Source organism: Tachyglossus aculeatus, chromosome 8 (assembly GCF_015852505.1).
Source record: "Tachyglossus aculeatus isolate mTacAcu1 chromosome 8, mTacAcu1.pri, whole genome shotgun sequence".
NCBI classification, from domain to species: domain Eukaryota; kingdom Metazoa; phylum Chordata; class Mammalia; order Monotremata; family Tachyglossidae; genus Tachyglossus; species Tachyglossus aculeatus.
In genome coordinates, this window is record NC_052073.1 from 24,731,960 (window position 1) to 24,737,011 (window position 5,052).

The 5,052-nt window shown below is 43.0% G+C and overlaps 1 non-coding gene across 1 annotated transcript; it reads left to right on the top strand.

Annotated features, from left to right (window-relative positions):
* The first annotated feature begins 722 nt into the window (after window positions 1-722).
* On the top strand, window positions 723-860 carry LOC119931971. Its single transcript, XR_005452263.1, has one exon. It is a non-coding gene; the product is annotated as a small nucleolar RNA SNORA7 (small nucleolar RNA).
* Window positions 861-5,052: the final 4,192 nt, after the last annotated feature.

Sequence of the window (5,052 nt, forward strand, 5' to 3'; positions counted from 1 at the left end):
CACTTTCTCCCTAGTGCCCAACCTCATCCAGTTTTGTGACATGAGTAATATTCAATCTCCCAGTGCATATGATATGGCTGCTAATGTGATTAGTTGCTCTACTGTTTGTAGTGCGACATTTCTTGATATGTGGTGGCTGTCTAGAGTTTTAGAGAGGCATTGATTCTTGGTATTTTTCTATGGGTATATAAAAGAAATAGTATTATATCAAAAGAAACATTTTACCTTAGCATCTCATTACTCAGATTCATTTAAACCACAAAAAGAGACCCATTCCACCACCTTCTTTTTGAAATTTGACAGAAAAAAACTTTCTGAAGTATTTGGATATTCTGCAACTTAGAAGCACAAAGATCCAAACAATTGATCACGTGTTTGTCATTTTTGCAATGGGGATAGGTTTTTTTTTTCAGTGTTGTACTATTGCGATGTTGTGATATCACAAATGATAGTGGGTTATTGTGGTGTAAATGACACCCCCTGACAATATGTTCTGAGGTGGAATCATTCTGATAGCAACAATAAGGCTCAGTAAAGATAATCCAGGCGTTATGGATGGTTATCTTCCCTAGAGATGATCTAATGACCTGGTATATGCTAAATACTCAGTCAATACCACTGATTGATTGACCGATCTTCGTTTTTTCTTTGGAAATTTTAAAGACTTGACAGGAACCTAATAAAAACTGTCTGATCCATCCCTTACTCTCCCAAACACTTAGTCGCTCTCAGGATCGCAACTGGAGAGTCTCCAGTCCTCTACCAGTCTTGGCTATGAGAGGGAGAGTCGAGCAGAGGCCTACCCATTCCATTCCTAGCTTGGCCAGTGGCTAGCGAATGGAAGGCAATCTCCTACAAGTCAAAACTCACCTGTGCAGGGCAAGCAGCAGCAGCACGGGAGAAAGTTGAGGGTGGATACTTGAGTTTACTGAGCAGAAGGCGGCAAAGGTAAACCACTTCTGTATTTTTACTAAGAAAACTCTATGGATGCACTGCCAGAACAATTGCAGATGGAGGTGGGGCGTTCTGGGAGAGCTATGTCCACGGAGTCTCTACGGGTCAGAAACGACTCGACAGCATAAAACAAGATCCATCCCTGAAGGACCAAGTTCCCTATTTAACTTTTATACGTGTACTTTTTTCAGTGGTATTTGCTAAGTGCTTACTATGTGCCAGGCACTGTACTAAGCACTGGGATAGATAGAAAGTTGGACATAGTCCATGTCTCATGGGGGCTCACAATCTTACTCCTCACTTACAGATAAGGTAGCTGAGATGCAGAGAAGTGAAGTGACTTGTCCAAGGTCATATAGCAGACAGTGGAAGAAGCAGGATTAGAAACCAGGTCTTCTGATTCCCAGGCCTGTGCTCATTCCACTAGGCCACACTGCTTCCCATGAGCCTAGTTCAGTGCTTTGTATATAGTAAGCACTTAATACTTTCACTACTACTACTAATAATAATAGTGGTATTTTTTACGTGCTTACTATGTGCCAAGCACTGTTCTAATCTCTGGCATAGATACAAGGTAATCAAGTCCCACATGGGGCTCACAGTCTTATTCCCCATTTCACAGATGAGATAACTGAGGCACAGGGAAGTAAAGTGACTTGCCTAAGTTCACACAGCAGATATGTGGCAGAAATGGGATTAGAAACCATGTCCTCTGATTCCCAGGCCCATGCTCTTTCCACTGGGCCACGCTGGCTACAAAAACAACAACTATTAGTGCTTAGAACAGTGCTTGGCACATAATAAGTGCTTAACAAATGCCATCACTATTATAACTACTACGCCTGCTACTACCACTACCATGAGAGTGGCTCCATGATTAAAGCACTTTAGATCTTACTCAGGTCCTGAGAACTTTCTGTGCCAAAATTTGCATTGCCTACCCCATCAACATTTTTTAATGGTATTTGTGAAGTGCTTACTGTGTGCCAAGCACTGTACTAAATGCTGGGTAGACACAAGCTAATCAAGTTGGACACAATTCATGTCCCCTGTGGGGCTCACAGTCTTAATTGCTGTTTTACAAGTCGGGTAACTGAGGCACAGAGAAATGACTTGCCCGAGGTCACACTGCAGACAAGTGGTGGAGATGGGATTGGAACCCAGGTCTTTATTTCCCCCAGGTCTGTGCTCTATCCACTAGGCAACGCTGCTTCCTAAACCATCTTTTCAGAATGATCCTAACTCCCCTAATAATAATAATGGCGTTTATTGAGCACTTACTATGTGCATAGCACTGTTCTAAGCACTGGGGAGGTTACAAGGTGATCAGATTGTCCCATGGGAGGCTCACAGTCTTAATCCCCATTTTACAGATGAGGTAACTGAGGCACAGAGAAGTGAAGTGACTTGTCCAAAGTCACACAGCTGACAATTGGCAGAGCTGGGATTTGAACCCATGACTTCTGACTCCAAAGCCCGGGCTCTTTCCCCTGAGCCACGCTAAGACTTGTGCCTCTCCCAAGCTCTTAGTACAATGTTCTGAACACAGTAAGTGCTCAGTAAATACCCCTGATTGTGCCCAAGCCCTGATTTGAAGACTGAGTTGCTGTATGCTTCTCCTTCTAGCCTTTAGGAGAATAATAATAACGGTATTTGCTAAGCGCTTACTATGTGCCAGGCACTGTTCTAAGCACTGGGGCAGATATAAGGTAATTGGGTCGGACACAGTCCCCGTCCCACATAGGGCTCACAGTTTTAATCCCCTTTTTACAGATGAGGGAACTGAGGCACAAAGAAGTTAAGTGACTTGCCAAAGGTCACACAGCAGACAAGTGGCAGTGCCAGGATTAGAACTCGTGACCTTCTGACTCCCAAGCCCATACTCTATCCACTAGGTCGTGATGCTTCTGATGTTCCCAAAGGTTTGAAACAATTTTAGCGACTGTCCCTCTTTTAAAATTAAGGTAATTATTTTCAGTAATTAAATGGAAGAGTTTACACAAATGGAATGTCACTTTTCAGAAATTTGAAATTAAGTGGCTCCTTTAAAAATATAACCTCAGCCACACTGCACATATGTTGGAATGTCTATTCTTGTTCTTTCTTCTGAAACGTGCAGCATGATTTATTACACTTAGTGCTGTTCGATGTGACACCACCTTTATTTGTAGATCTACGCCATGGGCTAAATGATGCCATACTAGATTGAATCTAGTCGAGGATGCTGGACTAGATTGAACTAATTGGCTGCTTTTGGGTTCTTGGATGAAAGATTCCTTTTTTTCCCTGGATCCGTGCGTTGAACTAAACCTAATGAGAGGCATCAAACCAACTTTGTCAGACTAACTAATGTTTTGTGGAGTCACTAATACCAGACCTGCCGCCAAACCTATCAATCAATCAATCAACCAGCACTGGCCTGGGAGTAAGAGGACCAGGATTCTAATCCCAGATCCGTCAAGTGCTTCCTGGGTGATTCGGTCAAGTCACTTAACTTCTCTGTGCCTCAGTTTCCTCAAATGTAAAATGGAGATTAAATATCTGTTTCCCCCCGGTAGTTAGTCTGCAAGCCCCAGGGGGGAGAGGGGCTGTGTCTGACCTAATTTCACTTATACCTACTTCAGCACTTAGAACAGTGTTTGGCACATAGTAAGCGCTTCACAAATGCCATTTAAAAAAATCAATAGCTTTTATGGTGGTAAACTGCCCTGCATGCTTAGCACAACACAACAGACACAAGAACTCTATCCTGCCCAAAGAGCTTACACTCGTACAATTTTGCATTTCCTCGTCCTCCTCTCCATCATCATTAGCATTAACAAGCACTAACCTCACACAGCACTGATCGAGGAGCTTAGGGAGTTTCCAGAAGAAGAAGAGGCCCAGTTTCTCCCCCGCAAGAAGCGTACAGTTTAGTAGGGAAGTTAAGACAGCGATTATAATACAGATAAGAGAATGTGAGCACATATATAACAATAAGGAGAGCAAGTGCTGATGTGAATAAGAATATGGTGACATAAAATGAATGAAATGGCTCAATGGATGGTATGACCAGAAAGGTGTGTGTATATATGTACATATTTATTATTTTATTAATGATGTGTACATATCTATAATTCTATTTATCTTGATGCTATTGATGCCTGTCTACTTGTTTTGTTTTGTTGTCTGTCTCCCTCCTTCTAGACTTTGAGCCCGTTGTTGAGTAGGGATTGGCTCTATCTGTTGCCGAATTGTGCTTTCCAAGCGCTTAGTAAAGTGGTCTGCATACAGTAAGCACTCAATTAATACGATTGAATGAATGAATGAATCAGGGAAGCTTCCTGGAGGAGTTGGCTTTTTAGGAGGTGTTTGAAGAAGGGGAAAGGTATGATTCGGTGAAGCTTGGAGACAGGAGAAAGGCTGATATGATGGATTGCAGGTGGGAGGATTCATTCACTCATACAATCATATTTATTGAGAGCTTACTGTGTGTAGAGCACTGTAGTAAGCGCTTGGGAAAGTAGAATATAACAATAAACAGAGAGATTCCCTGCCTCAAGAGCAAGAGACAGGAGATGGTATTGGGAGGAACAGAGAGGCCAGGTCGAGGGAAAGAAAGGCAACAAGTTATGAGGGAGCCAGCTAATCGGGGACATGGAAACCAATGGAGCTCGGGTTTTGTCTTCGATCATGGTGTGATTCTTAAGGATGGGGAGGGACAAGTTCCCACAGACATCTTAGAAAGATGAAGGCAGATGAATTGTAAGACAGCCTGAAGAAGGGAAAGGCTGGAAACTGGCGGATCAATGAGGAGATTGTGAGAGCCATCGAAACAGGAGAGGCTGAGAGAGTGGGTCAGAAAGGGTGGGGTAGTAAGGTTGAAGGGGAAATGGCCTGACCATGAAGCATTATTGAGGAAGAAACATCTGGGTTTAGGGACAGACTGAATGTGGGAGGCAGAAGGCAGAAAGGGAGGTGCCCAAAATGGCACCAGGGAGGTGAGTTGGTGGAATCTGGATGATGGAAATAAAGTCAACAGTGATGGGAAGCTTAGGGAGGGGAGACATTTTTAAGAGGAAAAAGCGAGTTCAATTTTAGATCCATCAGCTGAAAGTA